We start from the raw sequence: 27,664 nt of genomic DNA, 5'->3' as shown, positions 1-27,664 counted from the left end.
TATTTCTGACATACAGATGAGGACACTGATGGTTAGAGGAGTTAAGAAACTTACTGAAGGCCCTGAATATTTAGGTGGAAGAGCTGGGATTCAAAACCTAGAAATGTTAACTGTAGAGCCCATGCTATTAATGGCTTTACTGAATTGGCTTCTGATTAGTGGCTCTTCCCTTGTTCAGTGAACATGGCCAATGTCCTTTCATTTTTATTCAATCTATTGCAATGATCTGATACTTACCATCACTATTCCCATGAAGTTGTTTCCAGGATTAACTGAAATAATATTTTTAAAAGCACTTTAAAAGATAACGTGCTCTTCAAATGCAAGGTGATATTATTACATTGTATACAATGGTTAGCTACTCGGAGCAATGGTCCATTAAATGGTCAGCAATGAGTGTATTTGGTATTCTAATAAACGGAACCACAGCAACAGGCTTCTACTACGTGTACACTCATTAGTTCTTCCTAGAATTCATGAGCAAGTCAAGGCTCAAACTGCCTCTAAACACAGTTATTTGGAGATACATAGGCATATTTCTGGAAACAGGGAGGAACTGCTGTTAATTGTTTGCACATGCAGACATTGTCTCAAATATGATTTTGCTATTTCAGAGATTCCCTTGTCATAACTATCAAAATGACACAAGCGGTACTTTGTTGTAATCTCCAGATTTGACGCATGAAAGAAGACTTAATTCCTGTTTGAATAAACAACATAATAAGGTTATTGAGATTAGAGACCATTACTATATAAAATTATGTCTAAGTGGCAGATATAATTAACATTGGATTGTAATTACACTAATTACAAGTCACATTAAGACACTCCAGTAATGACAAAGTGAGAACCCTATAATTGAATGGAATAAGTAGGGAAACATGCTGCTCACACTAATTACCTAAATGAGCTAATATGTCTTCAGAGTGACAGTCATGCTCAATGTTATTACGCAGACAAAGCAGTTGAATGAGATATTTTTAAATTTATTTTTATTTATTTATTTTGCTAATTTTCTTTCTTTATTCTCTCCAGGACCTATTTCAAGTCATCACCTGCTTCAGAATTTCACTCTTGAGCCGAAGAAAACAAAAACTACATTAGAGATTTCTCTAACCTTGTTAAAGGAGACTATGCACAGCAATCCATAAACTCAGGTAAGATTCCAATCTTAGTGTGTGTGGAATGTACTGAACACCAGTTGGTTTCTCAGACTGGCGATGCTCTCAAATTTCTCCTCTGTTCAGCCTTCCAAAGCAAGCAGCTCCAGCTCACTGTGTAGTTTGCAGCATAACAATCATCATATTGTGGGTGCTGAAGAAACAAATATGGCTTCCAGCAACCCCACTTCAGAGAGGCCCTGGAAAGTGATAAAACCTGAATTATTCAGGACAATTAGTGCAAGCATTGCACTGGAACTCACATTTCGGCCTAAGCTGTTACGTGAGACTGTAAACTAATAGTGGAATATGAATTCATGGCACTGTGAATATTGTTTTTTTTTTGAGTTGTTATTTCTTTCCCCGCTTCATATTACTTTTCCTTTATATGCCCCCAATTGTCTTGGGGCACTGCTTGGGTGAGAAAAGAAAATAAAGGGAACAGACTGAAGCTATTTAAAATCTTTCTTCCAAAAAAAGAGATTTTTTGTTTTTAAGGCAGGGAAATCACAATATGTGGAAAACAGAATTGATGCACTTGAATTGATAAACAATGCTGAGCATAGCTTTTCTTTCTCTTGTGTTGGTGAGGAAAGAAAATTGTGTCAGGCATGCTTTTGTTAGCAGAGCTTTGGAGCAGTTTCTGTGCATTCCACTTTTTACTGTAGCCATGTAAATGGGTTTTTCTTATCTTCATCCAGAAACTACAATTTTGCCTCTAAGAAACCAGGCCTATGGGTTTCTAATACAAAGCAGTAAACCAAATATACAAGGTTTATTTTATTTATTTATTTTTGAGATGGAGTTTTGCTCTTGTTGCCCAGGCTGGAGTGCAATGGCATGATCTTGGCTCACTGCAACCTCCGCCTCCCGGGTTCAAGTGATTCTCCTGCCTCAGCTTCCCGAGTAGCTGGGATTACAAGGATGCGCCACATCGCCCAGCTAATTTTGTATTTTTAGTAGAGACGGGGTTTCTCCATGTTGGTCAGGCTGGTCTCGAACTCCCAGTCTCAGGTGATCTGCCTGCCTCAGCCTCCCAAAGTGCTGGGATTATAGGCATGAGCCACCACACCTGGCCCTACAAGGTTTACTAATAAGTGGGTGCTATATTAGTTCAAAGGTGACAATTTGACCCTCCCACCCTATTAATATTTGGCATGTAGCTAAGAAATAATGACCTTGTTCTTTTGAAGCACTCCACTTCCAGGGTTATATAATTCTTGCAATTAATTATATTTTAGTTCAAAATTGACTTAATTTTGAATTTGAATTAGGGTTATACTCCATTAATTCTGTAGTTGTACGAATTCATATAATCAAGCATTAGGATTTTACATAAGAAGATGTTTATTGAAATAAATAGTATTGGAGGCCAGGCTTCCACTAGTGACCATGCAAATCAGAGGCAAATGGAGCTTGGCATGTTTAATCTGAGATAAGGAGTGGGGTGACTTAGATCGTATCCTTAGCACTATCCTGTTCTCACTGATGATTTTGCAAGTTATTCATTATTTCTGTTTTGATATGATGGCGATTTCACTGGTTACTTGCAACTTATTTAGTCCTTGAGGCTTAAAGCAGCTCAGAAACTTATTTCATTTTATGTCACTACCTCCTGGTAAATGAGTTAGCCAAGTTGGCAGAGCAGTAAGATATCCCGGACCAGGGTTGGCAAACTTTTTCTGTAAAGAGCCAGATAGTAAATACTTAAGTTTTTCCGGATCACATATGGTCTCTGTCACATATATTTTTTTTACAACCCTTAAAAAATGTAAAAACCAGTCTTAGATTGCTGTATACTAACTGTGTATATTGTGTGTATATTATCTATATACAATTAGTATACAGGGCTGTATACTATCAGGCCATAGGCAGAATTTGGCCCACGATCTGCTTGCCAGCCCCTGTATTAGACAAATACAGGGTGTCACAGGGAAGATTGTTCTTTATTAGAAACTAAATAGAAAACTACTCAAATCAACTTTTCCTAAATACTGAAAAATGAAATGTAGACCATAGATACTCAAAGATATGGACATTTTAATTGTATTTATACTTGAATAAATTACTATACTTGGACTATCTGAGTTGGAGATGGGATAGGGGCTTCCACACAGGCCATGGGGAGCAACCTGGCCTGGGGCTGGGGGTCAGAGCCTAGGTGAAGCGAGGAGGGCATCTGTGCAAACCTGGAGATGGACTGGTGACATAACAGGGTGATAGGGTTTGCCTGTGTCCCCACCCAAATCTCACCTTGAATTGTAGCTCTCATAATCCCCACATGTCTTGGGAGGGACCCTATGGGAGGTAGTTGAATCATGGGGTGGGGGTGTTTCCCATGCTGTTCTCATGATAGTAAATAAGTCTCATGAGATCTGATGGTTTTATAAAGCACAGTTCCCCTGCACGTGCTCTCTTATCTGCTGCCACGTAAGACATCCCTTTGCTCTTCCTTTGCCTTCTGCCATGATTGTGAGGCCTCCCCAGCCATGTGGAACTGTGAGTCTATTAAACCTCTCTTTTTTTTTTTTTAAAGAAATTACCCAGTCTTGGGTATGTCTTTGTTAGCAGCATGAGAACAGACTAATACACAGGGGTTTGATCAAATAAGTAATTCATTCTGCTAAAGGCATGGTGATCCAGGTATCAGAAGAGAGTTATAAATATGGAAATGAATAAAACTAGAATGATTTCTGAAGTTTTCAATACATATGGATTCATAAATAAATATAGATGTAAGTTGTGGTATACATACACACACACACACTCACATATAGTCATGTACTACTTAGTGATATTTTGGTCAAGGACAGACTACATAAATGACAGTGGTCTCATAAGATTATAATACTGTATTTTTACTGTACATTTTCTATGTTTGGATATGCAAATACTTACCATTGTGTTACAGTTGCCTACAGTGTTCAATACCGTAACAAGCTGTACAGGTTTGTAGCTTAGGAGCAATAGGCTGTGCCATATAACCTAGGTGAGTAGTAAGCCATACCATCTAGGTTTGTGTAAGTACACTCTGTGATGTTCCCGTGATGACAAAATCGTGTAATGATGCATTTCTCAGAATGTATCCCCACTGTTAAGTGATGCATGACTATATACCTTTCCTACCTCTGTCTACTGCAAGGGTCTGGGAGCAGCAAAATCTTAAAAAGAATGAACAGTCTTAGTGCCCAGATCATGACTTCTCAATATCGTTCTCCGTTAAATGCAACCAAGGCTCCTCGGAGAAATGATTGATTCCAGAACTAAGGCAGGAAACATAAAACATACGAGCCTAGAACTTTTTTTTTTTCTGTCCTGGAAACAAACAAAAAGATCACAGAGTAACTGGGTTGTGTCAAAAAACCCAGAAATCAGTTTGAAGGGCCCCTCATCGGGAGAGTCAGGAATAATTTCAGGATGGCTGACTTGGGTAGGCTGCTGTATCAAAGGGCTTGGATAACCATAATCCCTCATGGGAAAAGGAGTAGCAGACAAGAAGGTGTTGGTGGAACAACGATATGGAGGGGAAACATTCTCATTGTCAAAGGTGGTTTAATACCTGGGAAAGAATCCTTGATATTGCCATTTTGCTTCCATGAACACTGTAGAAAAACACTTGGTTCCACTCCTGGTCCTCCAGGCCCCATTCCAGCACACCCAGATGTGTAATTCTTGCACCCCCTGTCAAGCACACCCACTTCCTTATCCCTAGTAACTGGCTCTATCTTTAGAGTACTGTATATATAAGAAAACCAAATCAATACTAAAACCCATTGAGTATCTTGGTGCCACCATGATAGGTCAGTGCAGGATTCTCCCTATCACTGCTCTAACAAATTTTCTGCTATAATTCTAATATCGACATTCTCAAACCTTAAGACATATTTCTGTGCCTGAGAACTTCTTATCTAGAGTAGAAACTAACACTGATTGTCTGACATTCCTTTTTTTTATTAATCACTTTTATTTTAGGTTTGGGGGTACATGTGAAAGTTTGTTACATAGGTGAACTTATGTCATGGGGTTTGTTGTACAGATTATTTCAACACCCAGGTATTAAGCCCAGTACCCAATAGTTATCTTTTCTCCTCCTCTCCCTCCTCCTTCTCTCCACCATCCAGTAGACCACAGTGTGTGTTGTTTCCTTCTTTGTGTTCCTGAGTTCTTCTCATTTAGCTCCCACTTATATGTGAGAATATGCAGTATTTGGTTTTCTGTTCCTGTGTGAGTTTGCTAAGCATAATGGCCTCCAGCTCCATCCATGTTCCCACAAAAGACATGATCTCACTCTTTTTTATAGCTGAATAGTATTCTATGGTGTACACGTACCACATTTCCTTTATCCAATCTGTCATTGATAGGCATTTAGATTGATTCCATGTCTTTACTATTGTGAATAATGTTGTGATGAACATTCACTTGCATCACATGCCTTTCTTAACCTCTGGGGTTCAGTATGTTATGCTGTAAAAAATGGACCTTCAGCTAATGTTATTATCTTAGGCTTTAACAGACCTTCCCAGATACTATCTGTCTACTCAGTACTAGATCAATTGTGACTGTAGAGTTCATGTCCCTGCTTGAAAGTTCATTTGTAGGTATCTCCACCTATGCTGAATAAACAGAGGTCCAATTTAGGCCCCATTTTCCCTACCTTTATTTTCTGCAACACCTCTGGATGTACTCGGTGATGTTTTCAGATGTAAATGCAATCTCCTGCCTAAAGCAACCTTGGCTAAGTCAGAAAATATACCAAATGCCTTAGTCCCTCCATCTGATGGGGCTTAGAATTAGAGCCCCCCAGAGAAACAACTAATCTGGTTATGACTGCTGGGCTCTTTGTTGCTCCCCCAATGCCTTTGCTACCAAGAAACCTATGTATGGCCAAAGCCCCAGGAGTGTTCTTTCCCTGCGAGGCTGTGCATCTTTGCTTTCCTTTTCTTCTCTTTCCTGTCCGCACTGTGGCTCTGTTCAAAGGCTTGAATTTTTGCCGTGGTTCCTGCTCCTTAGTTCTGCCTAAACCACGATCTCATGGTTTCAGCACTGTCATTTTCTCTTTAGTGGCAGTCCTTTTCACCTAAGATTCTTGACCTGTATATAATCCAGCTTGGTAGCTAGGGCACTGCAACATCTGGACAAATCTTTTCAATTAAAATTTCTTCCCCATCATAATATGTAAAATATGTTTAAAATGTGGTCTGAATTAGGTTCCTTCACTGGTATTTGGTGCATATATGTACTCCTTTGAGACCCCTTGTAGTAGACTCCTCTTACCATCCCTTAATCCACTGGGTTTCACCTTCCTTACCCTTCTTGCTTTCCTGCCATCCCTTGAGCTCAGTCTTGCTTGAGTGAAGGCAGTTGTAGGCAAATCAGTACTCTCAGTGTCACTCAGGCATGGTTCTTGATTTTAAGGCACATCCTGGCACCACGTAATATTCCGTCTGCCAAGTGCTACTTTGAATGGATAGCCTTGCACCTGAGATGCAACCTAATGAAATTGACTAACGTGCTATTCTACATTTATCTTTTTTGTAGTGCTCTAACCATAGTTAAGAGCAGAGTTTTGGAGTTAAAGCCTCACCTTGACTCTAATTCTGGGCAAGTTATTGAACCTCTCTGGGCATGGTGGCACACCATGAGGATAATGTATAAATAAAATGTGGATAACAATTCATACATTAATCATGAGGTCATTAAGAAATGATAACAATAGCTATTTATCCAGAGATATGTGAGAGGGTGCTGTGCTAAGTGCTTTACATATATTATTTCTAATTCTTAGAATTACATTACATAGAGTATTGTATTCTCATTTTATAGAGGAGGAAATTGAGGTTTAATGTGGTTCAGTAATTTACTGAGCTCACCACAGTAAGCAAGATGCAGAACTAGAATCCAATTCCAAGGTTTGGCTAACTCTTAAACTCTAGCATATTTTACTTTGTTCTGCTGGATGCCACTGATGGGAAGGTTTTTCTCCAAAAAAACAAAGAGACACATTTCTCTGTGGCATTTCCTGTTTTCCTTTTTCAAACATCTTTTTAGTTATAGAAGAGTTGCCAGAATCAAAGACATAATTCATGTGTTGAACTGCTTCAGGCTGGGAAGAAAAATGCATTTTTAATCATTTAACTCGTTCACTGCAGGTATTTAAGTGCTTCAGGTGAGGTAGAAATAGACGTATTTTAATGAGAAGTTGCATTGACTGGACGTTGGTGGGGATGAAGGACATGTGAGACAGGAATGGCAAGATTCTAAGGATCCTAGCCTGCAACATATTAGGTGCTTTTGAAAATGGTAAGAAGGTGAATTTAATTCTTTGGGATCCTGGGGAAACCGAGTCTCCACAATGTGCTGGAGATTTCCTCAGGGTAGTGTTTCCTGATCTCTTTAAAGATGGTCCCCTAAGTATTCTTTAACCCAACCTACTCTTTGATTCCTCAATCACATTTTTTATATTTGTAATTATTATATTTGTCTGTTTTCCTTATTTTTTCCCTGGAATGTAGTCTTTAAAGACTGGGAAAATGAAATAGTGATTGACACATAGTAAGTGCCCAATAAATACTTGTTGAATGAATATGACAAAAGTCCAAAGAAGATCCCCTACCTAGTGTGGAGATTGAGTTCAGGAACTGCCATACTAACATCTACATACCTGTTCAGGGATAGCCAGGCAAGATAATAACATGTATAAATGCATTTTCATTAACATTTCCTCTGTACACTTTTAATTCTAGAAACAGGCTTAGAAATAAGATATGGTATCTCTTACCCACAAACACATGCAGGGAGGAAAGCAGGATTAGATGGGATTGAAGAAATGGGGCTGTGGAAGTTGACGCTCTGACACAGGTGGCCAGACAGTCTAAGAGGCAGTGCAAAGATGTGGACAATTCAGCAAATGTTTCTTTTTCCAGTAGGTGCAATTTCATAGGTCTGAAGGAGGTGTAGGGTGCATGACACCCAAAGTCAGATACACAGTGGTGTCATCGTGGTGGCTCAACCCAGCAAAGAGCCAAGAGTGTTCCAGTGTTCAAAAGAGAAGACAGGTAAGAACTAGACAACATCAGTTTGCCTTTGAGTTCCTATGGGTCAACAGCACCTTTAGATGGCATATCATACACTAGACTTAACTTTGTAGCCTTTAAATCATGTTATAGAATTTGAGGGACTAGAAAAATATTCACAACAATTCACTGAATGATATAAGGCTTATACAAGCATATGTACCGTTTGAGGCAAAACATCCCTCTATATTTTTATCTACAACTATATATGCAGAGAAAAAAAACAGATTGGGAAGAAATATATGAAAATGTTATTAGTTATTATCTCCAGGTGGTTAAATCTCAGGTGGTATATGGTTTCATCTGCATGTTTTCCAAGTCTTCTCTAGTTAACATGAATTACTTACAGAATAGAAAAAGCAAATATTAGAAAAAAAAAAAAAAGAGGAAGACTCCACTAGGCAAGATAAATCAAAATAAATCAGACTGTGCTGGTAGTTCTTCTTATGTCTTTTTTTCTTGTCTACTGGAGTGAACTTTTTTGCTCTCTCTCTGAACTACAGACTGTAGTACATCCTGGGTTGGTTCTTGGCATCTTCCAATAAACCCCTGCTCAGTCAAGATCCTGCTTTGACAAGGTCTAACCTCTTGCTGTTCACAACATGTGACATTTAGTTGTGGTGGACATAGAGACCTGGACTTCATTAGAAGAATTTCAGGCAGGAAAATTGAGGCAAGTATCACATATGGAGATATCCTGATATGTTTTCAGATATCTCTGATACACCAGGTATCAGAGATCTTAAAGTAGAAATCTTTTACCTAACATCCTTCATGACAACTCCACAGACTTCTACATGTGTGATAGAGAAGATGCTGAGATTTGGTAAAAATGTAAGAAACAAAATACTGAATGTATTGGTTTATTTCTAAGATTATAATGGCTGGTTTAGAATTATGGATGAGACTAGAGCTGAAATTTTTTGTGGAGCTGGAAAAGACAAAGACAGAGTAACCCATATCTAATTCTTCCCATTGTCGGCCTCTGGTTGTCCTTCACTCTTATTTTCCCAATTATATCTACCCTTTCTACCTCACAAGAAAGTCTATTTGTCACATTTTCCCTTCAATCATAATATACAAGTTCTTTATTTTATTCTTTGCCAGGTAACTGATTAGGCTCTTTTTTTTACATGAATCCAAGTTGAGGTGTTGATAGCTGATAAAGACTAGATGTGTGAGATGTGTTAAAATGTGTGCTGATAACATTGACATTTGCTCAGTGACCTTCAGAATCTTAAATCTAGTGGGAATTTAAGACACCATGAGGTGCTGTAAGATAAAAAGTGTAAGAGCAAAAGGGTCTTTCATAACCCCAGATAATATAGACAACTGTCTAATTGAGCTTAACATTTGGCCAGTTCTTATTTTCAGAGCAAATTGTCTGGAATCAATCATGTTTACCTCTGATTTCTGTGCAATACCTAATATTTAAAACTTAGATTTAAAAAATTGTAACTACTTATTTCAGAAAACTTTTGATGTTGGATTTCAAAGATAGTCTGATCTTTTTTTATATAGTTCCATTAAGATGATTGTTATGTACTCTCTCCATCAAAAGAATGGAACATCAATGGTAGCTGTAATGTGGTATATTTGTATATTTAATTCTGTATCCTTTTGCAAGTTAGTCAAGGGTAGAGAAGTTAAGTTGCTTGAAAAAAAATACTATAAAACTCAGTGACAAAAACTGATTATTTCTAAAAGGTCAATTGAAATGGACTGATTATACTTTGTCATTAAGTGGCCCTTAACCTATACTGTGCTGCTCTTAATTTCCTTGGTGTGGCCTTGTGTTTGTGAAATTGACATTTAGAGTTCTGATTAGTTTTTTTTTTTTTTTTTGTATTAAGAAGAGAGAAAGACAACCACTTTTTCCTTCCAATCATTTGTGCATTTTTTTCTTTTTTCCTGCTTTGCCTTTAGTTGAACTGTTTGCCTATGTCATTTTATTTTAATGCATATATCAACTTTCGCTTTATTGTCCTCTTAAGATACATGGCAAGTAGGAGATTTTTTTTTATTTGGCTATCTGATTGTAATTCAGAGGTGTGTGTGTGTGTGCGTTTGAAGTTTAAGAAAGTTTAAAAACAACTTACACCATGAGATCAGTTGTAAGACACTGTGGAAAATCACTTAATTTCTGTATCTGCCTTCTCATCTAAAAATTAAGAATAACGGTGTGTTTTTGTATTTTGAAAAGTAATTGTAAAGTTCACAATGAAATAGTTAAAAGAGGTTTTAAAAATATAAAGTACTGCTTAAATATAAGAAAAATGCTACTTATATTGCTTTGATTTTTTGTATTTCTGCTTTATAAATTGCATATTTTAAAGATAAGTATATTACTCAAATTTCCTGTTTTTCTTTATTTTTATTGAGATAATATCTAAAGATAAAATATCTACATAAAAATATCATAATGATATACACACAGACATACAAATATTTTTCCTTATTTTTTTATTTAGTGTAAGATTTCCATTTTGACTCTCAGTGAGTAATAATCTTAAATTTGGCAATTTGATTAACATACGTACATTTTGTATTTATAAAATTATGGTGAAGGACTTAAGTTTTGCTCATTAACATGAAATAATACAAGCTATGATTAGACGGTGACAATTCTGTTTTGCCATATGGTTAAGAGACAACAGAACTTATACTTTGAGAAGCTAAATAAGTAAAACAGATTGTTCTGCCATTGGACAAAAGTCTCTACAAAAATTTGACCATTGTGCAAACTGAAAAAAATATTCATCATGATTTTACAGTCAACAATTTTAAGATTTTTTTTCTTGTGATGCTATGCTTCAACTCGTATATTATGCTGATCAGGTTAGCATCAATCTTTTTAAGTAAGACATTCTGTGCTGGATAATCCCTGTACAGTTTTTGAGGTCATTTAAAATGAGTAAATAAGTAAAGAATTTGTGAACTATGGGATTGTAGAAACAATTTTGAGCAATTTTGTGCTACAAATATTAGAAGAATGTATATTGGTAAATACTATAGTAATGTAAGCGCACCAGCATGGCACATGTATACATATGTAACTTACCTGCACGTTGTGCACATGTACCATAGAGCCTAAAGTATAATAATAATAATAATAATAATAATAATAATAATAATAATAAAATAAATTAAAAAAAAAAAAGTACTCACATTTTGCAAGAGACTTAAAATAATTAAACGAGCTCTTTGGCTAATGCTAACCCCTGTAATAAATCTGTCATTTTTTTCCTGGAACCTTGCAGTTACATGGAATTTCTACAGTCTCTGCAAATGCGACCTCATTTGGGCAGATATTTTTAAATGTTTGCCAGAAAGTAAACAGGAAGCAAATCTGAAAGTAATTTGGAAAAGTCAGAAAGATACTCTCCTTCCAAGAATCTAACTCGGTTACCACCGCTCTCCTTGCTTCTATTTAATACTCAGATAGCTTTTTGTTTAAAGAACCGGGTGACAACTGTAAATTAAGTGGATTTCAGCACCTTCCGGACACCTCAAAATAAATCATCCAGATTCTTCTCTCCCTCCTGCAGCACCCCCTCCTCCCATTTAATGAAGAGTTGTATATGCTGCAAGAGACTATTTGATCATTGAAGAGAGACAAAATGTTCTGCTTTTCAGCACATTTTAATCCACAGCTGGTGCACAGATTGGCAGAGAGTATATGTTAGTTTTAGCTGTGAATTTTTTCAAGTTGAGGTTGCCTATATTTAGATCGCTGGAGTTTTAGGATTGCTGAAAGTAAATGTTTGAATGAGAAAAATATTGACTGGAGGAAAATACTGTTTAATAGAGGTGTTGAATTTGACCAGCCCAAAATATGCTCATGTTGGATGAACATTTGTAATAGGAGAAATAAAATTGTGGGTATTACTGGGAAGGCACATTTATTCAATTACCATGTACCAAAGATAAACTAAGGTGTTTAATTTGGTGTCTAAAGGGTACTTGACTCCTTTGGAGAAAAAAAATGCTTTTGTATGTTCATTTTAGAAAGCAAAGTATTGAACTTTAGAGATAGAGAAGCCAACAAACAACCTAATTCACACTTTTAAAGTTAATTTTTCAAATCATCGAAATCCTAAAGTAATTACTATTGATTGTTGGACTACGTTGCAAAACAGGCTGTTCGTCCACAGGAGAGAATGTAATGTTGATATATGTTATTTCTTCCTGAACTGACTGAATTCATTCAACAAATATTTATTAAGCACCCATGAAGTGCCAGGCAATGTGCCAAGCACTGAGGATTTTTTAATCTAACTTTGATTGTTACTGCTCTGTGAGATGTAAATAAACACAATAGATTGTTTTAAACCCTGATTCTATTCTATTATATGCTTTTTAAAATAACGTGGGTGAATTTATTTCTTAAGATTTGAGTGCTTTTTTAGCCAGAATGTTATTTCAATAGTTTTAATAGTAGATTTACCTAGTAGCTCAAATAATTCAGAATGTGTAGGTTTTACTCAAACCTTACCTTTGTTCAGTATGAGATCCATAGAATATGGACTCAAAGTAACAGAAACTATAGCATTATATGACTTTTTCTTTCCAAATCTCTCTCACACATAAAGTAAGCTGAACAAAATTAGTTCTAGTAATAAAAAGGATAACTGTTTTAAATAAGAATTATTGTTTCAAAATGAGTGTAGAGGAATGAATTGGGTTGTTGGGTGTTGGAGACCTCTACTTTAATTTAAACAAGATAAATCATTTTTAGTTCATTTATTTGTATTTTATCACCAGATCAGGAATTATGCTCTAAGTTAAACTGCATAGAGAGGGGGAAATTGGCAGTATACATTCAAAACATTTACCATGTACATTATCTGTGAATTAAAAAAACACCAACTACGACTTTGTCTTAGGGAAGTGATTGAAGATATAACACTATATGTACAAGGAGAGTCATAATTATGTCATTTGTACTACTGAAAAATGGATATAAACTATATATTATAAAATATTTCTTAAATAAATTACAGTACAACATAAAGGCTGGGTGTGGTGGCTCACACCTGTAATCCCAGCACTTTGGGAGGCTGAGGCAGGTGGATCAGGAGGTCAAGAGATCAAGACCATCCTGGACAACATGGTGAAACCTCATCTCTACTAAAAATATAAAAATCAGCTGGGCATGGTGGTGCACCCCTGTAGTCCCAGCTACTTGGGAGGCTGAGGCAGGAGAATTGCTTGAACCCAGGAGGCAGAGGTTGCAGTGAGCCAAGATTGCACCACTGCACTCCAGCCTGGAGACAGAGCGAGACTCCATCTCAAAAAGAAATAAATAAAATAAAGTAAAATAAATTATAGTACAACATAGACTGAACATGATGGCATGCTAAGTGACCATAAAAATGGTTTTCTTAATAATGTATCATGGCCAGGTGCAGTGGCTCACACCTGTGATCCCAGCACTTTGGGAGGCTGAGGAGGGCGGATCACGAGGTTAGGAGATCGAGACTATCCTGGCTAACACGGTGAAACCCTGTCTCTACTAAAAATACAAAAAATGAGCCGTGTGTGGTGGCAGGCAACTGTAGTCCCAGCTACTCAGGAGGCTGAGGCAGGAGAATGGCATGAACCAGGGAGGCGGAGGTTGCAGTGAGCGGAGATTGTGCCACTGCACTCCAGCCTGGGCGACAGAGCAAGACTCCGTCTCAAAAAAGAAAAAAATATAAATAAAAATAAATAATGTATCATGAATATGTTTCTATTGAGTGCCACTGAAACTGCTTTTATTAAGATCACCAGTAAGCTTCACAGAGCAAACTGGAGGGGCCTTGCTTTTCTGCACTCATCTCACTTGACTTTTCTGCAGGAATCTTGTCTCTAGCTGACCACACTGTCCCCTTTGAAACACCTTGTTGAACTTGTGACAACACACTTTCTTAGTTCTTTCTCCTCTGCACTAAATGCTGAAATGCTCCAGGGATCTCCATTTTTCATCCACACTTTTTACCTAAGTAACTGCATACATCTGATAATGCTACATACTAGTTATAGATCAGCGCTTCACACGTATGTATTCACAAACTTGACTTTATATTCAACAACCTATTAGATAGCTCTATGTAGATATCTGAAAGAAATTTAAAACACAACTCTGCTAAACTAAAACCTTGATTTTTTTACCTCTCCAACTCTATTATCTCCAATTTATAAAAGTTAGTATATTCCATTATTATTCACAATTTTTTTCAAGTAAAAAACTAAAGATTATCTTTGACTTTTTTTCTTTCTATCCAATCCCTCATCACACCCACTCCATCAGCAGGCTTGCTTACCTAATACCATATAATATCACAAACAGAGAATAGACAGTCTAGCCGGGCGCGGTGGCTCACGCCTGTAATCTCGCACTTTGGGAGGCCAAGGCAGGCGGATTGCCTGAGGTCAGGAGTTCGAGACCCACATGGCCAAAATGGCGAAACCCTGTCTCTACTAAAAATACAAAAATTAGCCGGGTGTGGTGGTGCACACCTGTAATCCCAGCTTCTCTGGAGGCTGAGGCAGGAGAATCACTTGAACTTGGGAGGCGGAGGTTGCAGTGGGACAAGATTGTGCCACTGCACTCCAGCTTAGGCTACAGAGCGAAACTGTGTCTCAAAAAAAAAAAAAAAAAAGTCTGCACATCCATCCATCCATCCATCCATCCATCCATCCATCCATTTAGCCAGCTAGCCGGCATGTGTTTTTAGGACTTTGATAAAATCTACACTGTCTCTATTCTCTTTTCTAGTCCTTCTTAACAGATTCTTTTAAATGCAATAAAATTAAAATTTCCAAGAGACAAGTATCAGTATGTTTTTTTTTACCATCATCTTATTCTCTTCACACTGCACTAATGAATGTATTTGTATCTTGCTTATAATACAATGGTTTTCAGTTCTTTGCTAGTGAGTTGTCTTTTCCCAAAATATTCCAGTATTCTGAATTTTTCAAGATGAAATGTGAAAAATAAAGTCATCTAATTCTTATTGAAGACACTTGGTTGGGGGAGACATTTTCCTTTCATTTCTAATAGATGCATTTAGAAAATAAGCATATTTTTTAGATACAGGTGTTTTCATAAGAATTTTGTGAACTAATTACATCCTGGTCCTCTCTCTCTCTCTCTCTCTCTCTCCATATATATATATATGTGTGTGTGTGTGTGTGTGTGTGTGTGTGTTGGGGGAGACTTTGGACATAAAGGGTGATAAATGGAGAGCACTATGGCTTACGTTCCCACTTTTCTCAAAGGTCTGTATTTAATACCCTAAAAAAGAGGAAGAACAATTAGAAGCCAACTGGGCTTATTGGATCAAGGGAACTCTGAGTCTAGAGGGACATATGGAACTCTTTTGGGGCCACAAAACAATATCCTGGCAGAGATGAGCCATTGACAATTTCCTTAACTCTACCTCAGATCAGTGGGCACTTCTGATAAATTGAAGGCTCAAGAAAGCCACTAGTGGAAGATTTCAGTGACTGGCAGAGTGACAGAGTATGCTATAGCCAAAGAAAGCAGAATGGAAGAATACAAACAAACTTGGCTTAAATGCATGTGAAACAATCCTAGAAATCACTGAAGAAAATTTGAAGACTAGATCTTTTGCATAGAGAAGACAAGGGTATCAAAATTCAAATATTGACCATATAACTACAATTGTGCCTAAATGGTTTTTGCATGGAAAACCGTGGATAACCATCATTTTAGATGCTTCTGCATTTTCCAAGTTTTTTATTGATTTTATGATTAGATTTAAGATTTTTGATTGTGTTTTCTGTGAAATCATCTGGTCTTGGTTACAATCCCATTCCATTTTGGGCAATTTATTTAACATCTTTATTCTTCCTTTAAACATCATCCAAACTGGGACAACGGTGAAGTGTAAAATAGTTAAGTATCTATAAAGCACTTAGGACAGTGTCTGACATCTAGTTAGTGCTACATAGATAATTACCATTATTATATTAATACTTATTCCAGCTCATAATCTTTACATTGAAAAACAAGCAATGAAACACCCAGGAGAGACTATGGGTCAAATATTTTCTGATAAATCTTTGTAAATGACATTTTTTTTCAATTTATAGGTGACATCCTTTGTTTCCCTAAGACAATTAAATTTCAACTACAAATAATAGCAATTCCTCCTTTTATTTCTTCTTCAGTCATCAGAAGTCCTAGAAAAATGTAATCATGTTAATGGTAGATATACTTAACTTTAATGAAATGCTTTTCATGTTTGTTCATTAGGTATAAAATTTGCTTTTGACTTCATGTATGTCTTTTATCATTTCAACGATGTATATTTTTATTTATTTACTTAATTTTTTAGGAAACAGTTTTCCAGACCCAGGGCATTAGACAATGCAGAGCAGTGACTCTGAAAAAAAATGAGTTGAAACCCATAATTGTCCCAGCTTACTTCTTTGAAAGAGTCTCTAAGCAGTGGTGGTGTGAGGAGGAAACTAAAAGGAGCTTATCAAACTCCTGGAGTTCAGAATTTTAGGTGAAAGTCCTAAGAGACCAAGAAAGCTACAGTTTGCACAGTGAAGTATTTCAAAAGAGAGATATGCTCAGATAAAGAACCCAGTGATCTGTACAATGTCCCTCTTGATTATTCAGCAGAATACGTTTTAATGCACTGATGTGAAAAAATTCCCCAAGGCCAGGGAAAGAACCATAAAAAAGAATTAAAGGTAACAATGGCCAGTGCTTACAGAGACCAAGAGGGTCTTGTTACCCACAGGCTGGTCTGGAAAACCTTACAACTCATGGGCATTGGTGAGAGTATATAGTAAACAAGTCTTGCTTCACTCGTGGAAATAATTAGCCCCAGGATAAACCCCTCCCTGGTCTTGCCTATCAAATCTTATAAAGTAAGATCCAAAAGAATCAAAATGATTTTAAGTAACTTAAGTATGTCTCAGAACAAAGTTCAAGGATATTTTTAGGAATACAAAATGCCCAGTACCCAATAAGATGTGTACCAGGAACACAAAGCTACAGAAATATAAGACCCCCTAATAAGGAGAATAAATACATCCAAATGAATCCAGAAATGATGCAGATATTACAATAGCCAGACAAGGACACTAAACATTTGTTTTAATTGTACTCCATATGTTAAAAATGTTAGCTAGAAATATAGAATGCATGAAAAAAGATTTAAATCACACATATAGAAATGAAAAAATACCATGTGTGAGATGAAAAATACACTGGATGGGATTAAAGCAAATGAGTAGACATTGTGGAAGAAAAGATGAGAGGACTTGAAGTCATAGCAATAGAAACTATCCTCAAATTAACACATAGACGAAATAAAAGAGTACAACAGCAAATACATGAGGGAGCATCAGTGAACTGTGGACAATGTCAAGTGGCCTAATATACATGTAATCAGACTATGAAGGAGGCAGAGAAAATATCTGAACATGTAATGGCTATTTTAAAATCTAGTTTGATGAAAACTATAAATCTACACATCCTAGAAGCTCAATAAACTTCAAAGGCAAGGGGTACTTAAATTAAGCTTTTGTAATATTTAATATTAATACATATGGTTTTTAATTGTTGAATTATAGTTTGATTTTTCACCACTTCTGCCAGTCATATATTTCACAGTTTTTCACATGCACTAAGTCTAATTCAAATGGATACATTTCGTAGTCTCATTATTTTTTAATTTAAAATATGTAATTGACAAATAAATATTGAATATATTCAAAGTATACAGTGTAACAATATATGTATACATTGTGTAATATTTACCACAATCAGATTAACACACCCATTACCACCCATGCTGTACATTAGATACACAGAACTTGTTAATCTTATGACTGAAAAGATCGTACCTTTTGACCAACATCTCCCCATTCTCCTACCCACCAGCCCCTGCCAACCACCGTTCTCTCTGCTTCTATGAGTTTAACCTTTTTCAATTCCACATATAAGTGAGATCATAAAGTATTTGTCTTTCTGTGTCTGGTTTATTACACTCAGCGTAAGATCCTCCAGGATAATCCATGCTGTCACAAATGTCAGGATTTCCCAGTTTTTTTAGCTGAATAATATTTCATTGTATATATGTACAGCATTTTAAAATTCATTCTTCTGTTGTTAGATACTTAGGTTGTTTCCATAGCTGGGCTTTCGTGAATAATGCTTCAGTAAACATGGGGGTGCAGATATCTTTTTGGAGATATTGATTTAATATCCTTTGGATATATACCTAGAGGTAAGATTACTGGATTTTATGGAAGGTTCTATTTTTAATTGCAGGAGGAACCTTCCTACTGTTTTCCATAATAACCGTACCAATTTACGTTCCTACCAACAATGTACAAGGGTTTCCTTTTCTGCACACGCTTGCCAACACTTCTTATCTCTTGTTTATTACGTACTAGCTATCTTAACAGGTATGAGGTGATATTCCATGGTGATTTTGATTTGCATTTCTCTGATGACTAGTGATGTTGAGAATCTTTTCATTTGCCTCTTGGCCATTCACGTGTATCCTTTGGAAAAAATGTCTATTCAGGTCCTTTGCCCATTTTAAAATCAGGGTTTTGTTTTTGCTATTGACTTACGTTAGTTTCTTATATATTGTAGATGTTAACCCCTTATCAAATATATGGTTTGCAAATATTTCTTCCCATTCTGTGTGTTGCCTTTTCATTTTGTTGATCGTTCCTTTGCTAGGAAGAAGCCTTTTAATTTGATGTAGTCTTGTTTATTTTTTTCTTTAGTCGCCTGTTCTTTTGGTATTATATCAAAAAATAATTGCTAAGGCCAGTGTCTAAAAGCTTTTTCCCTATGTCTTCTTCTGGAAGTTTTATGATTTCAGAATTTACATTTAAATTTTTAATTCATTTTGAGTTATTTTTGTGTGTGGTGTTAAGACAAGGGTCCAACGTTATACTTTGGTGTGTAGATATTCAGTTTTTCTAACACCATTGTGTATTCTTGGTATCCTTATCAAAGATTAGATGGTTGTATTATTTCTGGTCTCTCTAATTTGTTGCACTGATCTATGTGAGTGTTTCTATGTCATTACATACTGCTTTGATTACTATAGCTTTATAATATAGTTTGAAATTAAGAGTGTGCTGCCTGTAGCTTTGTTCTTCTTTCTCAAAGTTGCTTTTATTGTTTCATGTTTATAAACATAATGGATGACTGATAAGTATGTCCTCATGAAGACTACACACTTAGCCCGTTGGTTACTGGATAACAGAAAGTCATGCAGATATATATATATATATATATGTGTGTGTGTGTATATATATGTGTGTATATATGTATATATGTATATATATGTGTATATATGTATATATATGTATATATGTATATATGTGTATATATGTATGTATATGTATATATATGTGTATATATATATATGCTCCTCCTTAAGCCTCTTATTAGCTAGAAAATATAAGTTTAGCCAAACCATATAAAAGTTAAAAAGTAAAAGTTAAAAAGTAAAGTTAAAAAGTAAGAAGTTAAAAAGTAAGTAGAAAGTTAAAAGTTAAAAAGTAAGTAGAAAGTTAAAAAGTTAAAAAGTATAAGTTAAAAAGCTAAAGGTTAAAAAGTAGCTTAGCATCTGCTATATAATAGGATGTAAATAAAAGTTGAATTTAAAAAATCCACCTAATAACAAATACTATTTTAAATTATAAAAAGTAGAACCTCTACCTTTTTCAGTATGGTAATCTCCAGTGCCATCAGCTTATTGTGAACAGGTACTTTGTAATGAACACATAAAAAGGATTGATTATGGGAAGTCATATTTAAGATTTCTGAAATTGATAAATCTGTTTTTTAACCTATTTTTTAAACCCTGGCTCTTTCATTAGAGAAACTCCAACATTGTTGCCATTGTTATTTAAACTCTGTGTCTTATTGGAAACATTAATTTTTAAAAACCATGTGACTGTATTTGAATAGAATTAAAAAATCACTAAAAGTAATTGGTGACTAATTCATGGACTACTTTAAATAAAGCTTTTATAATATTTAATGTTAATATACATGGTCTTTAATTGTTGAATTATAGTTTGATTTTTCACCCCTTCTGCCAGTCATATATTTCACATTTTATTCAAATGGATACCTTTAGTAGTTTCATTATTTTTAAAAAATATTTAATAGCTTTTTGTGGTTCTTATGTATTATTATTCTTTAAAAATCAAACCAAAACTCATATCCTTCTCACCCAAAAAGTATATGTGAGGGAGCTTCAAGCTAAGAGTAAAACTCAAATTGGTATTTTTCTAGATTCCTGGGGGAAAACAACAACAGTATATAGAGACCTATGGTTGCTAGGTTATACAACTTTATGATTCACTTTTCTCTTTTGACTCTCAAACTTTTATAACTTATTCTTATTCAGGCTTTAATTCACCTGGTGAATCTTTTTTTTTATTTTTTATTTTTTGGGACGGGGTTTTGTTCTCTTGCCCAACCTGGGGTGCAGTGATACTCAAACGGAAAAGTTCCCTTGTCCCCCTTGCAGGGCTCGTGATGTGGGTGGGGCTTGCTTCTTCAGTGCTCTGCTGCTCAAACCTCTAGGGGAAGCATACAGACAAGCAGGCTGTGGAGCTCCAACCCCGTGACAGTGTCTAGGGGTGAATGTTTACAGCTCCTGAAGCCCCAGTGGGCATGTGTTACAGGGTGCTCTTTTAGTTTTGTCGTCTATAGGTGGCTTGTCTTAACCAGCTCAATTAGACCCTCCACCTTATTACAAGGACAGAGGGCTTTCTGTATTCCAGGTTCTTGCCTTGATGTACCAGAGGAATCGAATCACATTTGGGCTTGGAGAGTGAGTGCAAGGTTTTATTGAGTGGAGGTGGCTCTCAGCAGATGGGGGAAGTCAGAAGGAGATGGAGTGGGAAGGTTTCCCTCTGGAGTTGAGCCTCCCAGCAGCCTAGGCTCTCCTCTGACTGCCCCAGCCAAACTCCACATTCTTCTGCTTCTGCTGGTTGGTGGCCTGCCAGTGTGCTGGTGCCTGTCGGTTAGTTCCTCTCCATGTCCAGCCAACTGAGTGTTCCTCTGCTGATGTGCTCCTCTCCATGTCCAGCTGCTTGTGTGTCTGCCTGCTAGGGTCTTGGGTGTTTTTATAGGCAAAGGATGGGGGCGTGGCAGGCCAGAGTGGTCTTGGGAAATGCAACATTTGGATAGGAAATGCCTGTCCTCACCTAGGTCGGTGGGGGTGGAGCCCTAGCCAGGGACCACACCCTCCTCTACCCAGCATTTCCCTTCCCCACCTCTATATCATTTGAAGGGACCACACTCTTCCCTTCCCAGCACTTCTCTTCTGTATCAGTACCCTCACAGATCACTGCAGCCTCGACCTCCCAGGACAAAGTGATCCTCTAACCTCAGTCTCCCAAGTACCTGGGACCATAGGCACACGCTATGATGTCTGGCTAATTAAAAAAAAAAAAAAAAGTAGAAATGAGGTCTCCTTATGTTGCCCACGCTGGTCTTGAACTCCTGGGTTCAAGTGATCCTCCCACCTTGGCCTCCCAAAATGCTGGGATTATGGGCATGAGCCACTGCATCCAGCCTACCTGGTGAGTCTTGATTCTTTTTTCAAGACTCAAAATTAGCTCCTCAGTGAAGATTATCCTTTAAACTCAGAGTTAAGAGATACCTCTTGTGTATTGCACAGCACTGTGTACTCTGCAGCTTCCATTATGATTCCTATGTGTTATGCTAAACTATGATGTCTTTGAGGGAGGGTCATAAGCTGGGTCTCTTATACGATAATTGATACAGTCCCTGGCATAAGGGTAAATACTTTGTAAATGCTTTTTGAATAGTCATTTTTAAAGAAATTGACATGGAAAGATCACAACATTTATTATCATGTAGTTTTAAAAGAAGCTAAATCTGTTATTTTGCTTAATTCTTTACTCAATTGCTATCATTGTTTTCATTATGCCAATGACGGTGCAGGAAAGCAGACAACGTGTTTCTTTCTAAAACTGTTTTATAAATAGACTAAAAGTATTAGATATTTACCAGTACTTTTTACACTGGTTGAAATGACCCAATTTTTTTCATCTTTCCTCAAAATACATATATTTTAACAATTCAAATAATATTTGTAGATAAAAATTAATTTCTATATTGTAAATAAAGTGTTTTAAATCATAGAATGCTATTCAGAGATGAGAGAGTAATAGGAATACTTCAGATATAATTTTCATTCTTTACATAACTTTTAAATATGAGTTCTACATGGTAAATTTTATAAACATGATATCATATTTGGCTTCTATATACCAGTTTTTAAAAGGCTTGCTGCCAAAAAAAGAAAAAGAAAACAACTGAATATCATTAGAAGGTTATCAGAAATAGGAAAGAGTAACAAAAAAACATGGTCCTCTGAATAAAGATATACAAAGATGGAGAAGACAAGTATGGTCCATAATGGATTTTAATAAATCCTAGGAAAGAGGTAGGAATGGGTCAGTGAGAAATTCAAAGAAAGAACTTGGAGTCAGGAAAACTTATCCTCTGGGTCTCACTTCAAACAAGCATCGAATAAGACACCAAAAACATAAAAGCACTAGGACCAAAGGAATAGTAATTTTCACATCAAGTTTTTTTTAAATTAGATATTTCTTTTTCAGATTATACCATATACCCCCCCTTTTTTTGCTAAAATACAGTTACTTTGCAACAAATTTACTCTGAATGAGTTTTCAAATAGTCTTTCAAGTGTGTTAAATTATAATTACAGTGAGTATGACCTGCCCAGTCATTCTTGCATGTAATTTGCTCATATACTCTGGGAGTAGGAAATGATTGAGGGTATGAAATACTAACAGGCCTTATTATGAGAGGGTAGCGTTTATGTTTGGATTTCTTAAAACTGCAGTGTGGAAGTCCACTATTGTTTATTTATTCTCATGTTCAGCATTTCAATTTTGCCACTAACTTTAGGAAACTCATGTATGTCTTAGTCATCAACCAGCAAGAATAATTGTCAATTTGTAAGTCTTAATTATATTTCTATCATAAATGATATGCTTTTGTAGCCTGAATTGTGAACTTAAACTCTAACATAGTTGCAGTGTGAAGAGCTTATTTCTGTTTTGTAGTGTCATGAGGTTGTTAGGAAGATTGAGGAAGATATGGCATGTGAAAGTGCTTTGCAATTTTTAGGAAATGATCCGAATGTAAAATATTAATTGCATTTATTAGAGTACCTAGTGTGTGTTGGGCACTGATAAACCTTATAGTCAGCATGATTTAAATTGACACTAGGAATTTCCAAATGGCATTATGGGTTTTTTATTTTAACCATTCAACCATGATTACGCACTTTAGGAATGGAAGAGCTGTTTTTATTTACTGATGGAAATTTATTAATTTAGTGAAGGAAAAACAATTTAAATCCATATTTTATTATTTGCTTTTACCCAATTGAGGTATTAGTCTCTCTTTGGTCTTTAGACACAGTGTATTTTCAATGTTATATTTCATCTAGCTCATGTGGATTGTGGAAATAAGTAATAATAATAAAATTTTGTATTGATAAATAGACTATGAGTCATTTTAACATCAATAGTGAATGTGTATAGTTTATTTTTATGGCCTGGCTCCATGTCATTACACAGAGATTCACACAAATACATTTCTCTATTGGTATCTTTCTTTGTTACTGTCTTTTTTTGTTTGTTTGTTTGTTTTTGCTTCTGCCTCCCTTTGTTATCACCTTTCTTTGTTAGTCCTTCCTTTGGCAAGTTCATTGGATAATTATGTGATAGTGTCAATATGCGACATGTTAGAAAGACTTGATTGAGTACTTTCTAACCAAAAGATAGTGTACCATTCATGGTTCTACTTGCCTGGTTTCCAAAATGGATTTATTCTCTGATTCCAGTAGCCAAAACTATCTTCAACCATGTACTGCAATTTTTATATCTAAAGAAACAGCACAATAGAAAGCAGTGAGAAATTTGGTTAATCTGAGTTCTCTCTCGTGCATGTTCTATCCCTTCCTCTCTCTCTTTTCAAATGCCAGTCAGTTAGAAATTGTTGTCTTTTCACACAACCCCAAACAGCCTCAGTCCAATGCAATATTTGCCGATAGAGGGCAACTACATAGACCAAGAGGAGGGAAATTGTTTGTGTAAGGGCTTTTGTTCCCAGGAATCTCTGATATTAAAAGAGAAATTTTTTCCATGTGAATTTTTATAGATGTGAATTTGAGGGGCAGGTCCTAATTAAAGCAGGTCCTACTGGAGTTGATGGTTTTGCAACCCTGGTACTGTCCTTTTGGCTCAGACAATGCTCCCAGGGCCAATGCCTGGGAGCTGAGCCCTTTCAGCTCACAATGATGCTGACTGCTTTCAAGTCGGCCTGTGTCTCCCCCTTCTGGCTCTGGACTGGGTGGTCATTTCACAGTCTTTGCCCAGAGTCACCTTGTCAACTCTGCAAATAACTTCTTTGATTACTTACAAATCCTTAAGCCAGGATTTGTGTTCTGTCTATGTCACATAGGAACTGGGGGCAGCTGGGAAGAGCCACACTTCAGGAACTTCCTGGTCTCATTGTGCTGTCCAGCACATAATGATGTATCTGTGCTCAGGTTGTTACAGAACAGCCCGACTTCCCAGAGGGAGAAGGGAGAACTGGATGGAGTAAGAGCCTCCACTGTCCTTGGTGTTAACCTTACTTATGTAACTTATCTCCTTTGCTCTAGACCAAAGCCTGGAATGGGGAATATTAACATAAGAGCACAATCCTTTTGAGCTCCTTTTCAAGCTCTTGATTTCCTTTTCTTAATTGGAGACTGTGGCTTATTTTTCCCATCCTTCATTATTATGCCTTTCTTCTTCCTGACTCCATCAAAACCTTAATGACAGAAAGAAGTGACTTTTATTATTTCAGGTGAACTCTATCAACTTATTTCTCCAAGCTAAATTGTCAAATTGCTGAAGGGTTGGAGAGCTTGCAGTAGGAATTTAAAAACAAAACAGAACAAAACAAAAACATGAAATGACGCTCAAGACAACCAGTAGAGCTTGAAGGTATATTTATTTGGGGGTGTGGAGGGTAAACCAGTAGGGGTCTCATATTCAAAAAAGCAAAAGAGAAAATAAAAATAATCTTAAAATTAATTTTGAAGGTATTGTTTTTATCCCCTGCTAGAATGTTATATGAAAATATCATAATAGCGAATATTTTTTTATAGTGGCTGCTCATAAAAAAATGCTCAGAAAGTATTTATTTTGTGAATGAATGATATGTAATATATATTAAAATTTTAACACCACTATTAATTTTTAGATTTATTACACTGTGTTAAGAGAACATGAACTGTATTATTCTTCTTTTTAAAATATTTGGATGTCTTCTTTATGCTTAAGTATAAGAAAATACTTATGATTATTCCATGATGCTAGCAAAAAGACACATTCTCTGTGAAGTCTCCGATCATTCAACCTTATTAATTTTTTTTCTTTTTTCTGTTATTTATCTCTTTCTGCCTGTTTGTGTGAAGATTGAAATATATTGGACTCCCATTATTACAGTATTTTTTCTACTGCTTTTAATTCTTCCTCTGCTTTTCTTTTTCCTTCTTGCTTCTTTCTTTTCCTTCTTTCCCCCTTTTTTTCCTTTTTATTTCCTCTATCTTCCTTGTTCTTCTCTTTGTTTTCCTTTTTATTCTATTTACCCCTTTTATCATTATCATTTTGTATGCTATCACAGTCTGTTCTGTGGTATTTGGTACATGGTATTTGATTTTGGTTATAAACTTTATTAACAAAACAATCATATTTGTATATTTACTTCTTTGTTCTAACTGAATTGTAATTTTACAGGGTAAAATTTTTTCCTTTTCTTTTTATTGCATGTGCATTATATATTATATATATATTTGACTTCTTGAAATAATATGAACTATTTATTTCTAGATGTATCACATGTAGATAGACTTCAGTTGCATTTTTAAAAGTCAGTGTGAATCTTTGTCTTTTATTGAGGGAAATGAATGCACTTATAATTACTGTCTGTATCAGACACATATTTTATTTGTTTTCTTGGCTTATGCTTTCTTTTTTTAATAACAAATAAAAAACTATATATTTATGATGTACATTATGTTTTCATATATGTAAACATTGTGGAATGGCTAAATCAAGCTAATCAACATATGCATTACCTCATTTATTATTGTGGTGAGAATATTTAAAATCTAATCTCTTAGCAATTTTCGATTATACAATATATTGTTATTAACTATAGTCACTGCAATGTACAATAGATCTATTGGATGTATTTCTCTTGTATAGTCGAAATTTTGTATTCTTTGACCGACATCTCCCTAATCCCCCAATCCCCGGCCTTTATTCTCTAGTGCCCTTTATTTTCTTCTCTGTTTCTATGAATTTGACTATTTTAGATTGAATAGATGAGATTATGTGGCATTTGCCTTTCCATTTCTAGTTCATGTCGCTTAACCTAAGTTGCATTGTTTATATACCTCCTTTAGCATTTCTTATAGTACAGGACTTCTGTAATGAATTCTTTCAGGTTTTTTATATCTTAAAGTCCTTATTTCACATTAAAAAAAAATTTCTGGGTATAGAATTCACCCAGACAGGTTTCAGTTTTCTTTCTGTATTACATGTGCTGCTCCAGGTCTTCTCACTCGCATTCTTTCTGACAAATCTGCGTCACCTTTAACTTTGTTCTTCCATATAATGTGTATTTTCTTCCTCCAACTGCTTTTAAGATGTTCTTTTTGTTACCATTTTAGAGCAATGTGATTATTATATACATAGGTGTGGTTATTTTCATGTATCTTATCTGTGGATTTTTGAGCTTTTTGGATTTGTGGGTTTATAATTTGTATCATATTTAGAAATATGAGGACCATTTTTTCAAATATTTTTTTCTGTCCCCTTTGTTTCTTTGTTAAAGACTTGGATTACAGATCTATGAAGCCATCTAAACTTGTGTAGCTCACTGATGCTCTGCTAATTTTTTTAAAAATTAATTTTTCCCTGTATTTTATATTGGATAGTTTCTGTTTTTGTCTTCTTTACGTTAACTAGCTTTTCCTTCTGTAATATCATAATGTTGTTAGTTCCATCTACTGTATTTTTGATTCTTCATACTGTATTGTAGTTTTCATCTCTAAAATTTCCTTTTTGGCACATATATACATCTTCTAGGTCTCTACTTTTTGAACAAATGGACTGTGGTTATAACTTTAAAAATATCCTTGTTTGCTAATTTGAACACCTGTGTCATTTCTGGTTTATTCTCGATTGGTTTTTGTTTTTCATTATGAGGTGTATTTTCTTGCTTGCTTTCATGACAAAATCTTGTTTGGGTAGTAGACATGTAAATTTCACCTTGTTGGGTAGCTTATATTTTTGTATTCCTGTAAA

The 27,664-nt window shown here is 35.7% G+C and overlaps 1 long non-coding RNA gene across 1 annotated transcript in view; it reads left to right on the top strand.

Annotated features, from left to right (window-relative positions):
* The window catches only part of LOC134759594 (uncharacterized), a 246,779-nt gene that overhangs the window by 34,462 nt on the left and 184,653 nt on the right, over positions 1 to 27,664 (top strand). Inside the window, exon 2 of the long non-coding RNA XR_010135993.1 lies at positions 1,036 to 1,157. This is a non-coding gene — a long non-coding RNA (uncharacterized LOC134759594). The remainder of the gene's footprint in view (positions 1 to 1,035; positions 1,158 to 27,664) is intronic.

This window comes from Pongo abelii, chromosome 11 (genome assembly GCF_028885655.2).
Source record: "Pongo abelii isolate AG06213 chromosome 11, NHGRI_mPonAbe1-v2.0_pri, whole genome shotgun sequence".
Lineage (NCBI taxonomy): Eukaryota > Metazoa > Chordata > Mammalia > Primates > Hominidae > Pongo > Pongo abelii.
This window is presented reverse-complemented; position numbering and strand designations above follow the sequence as displayed.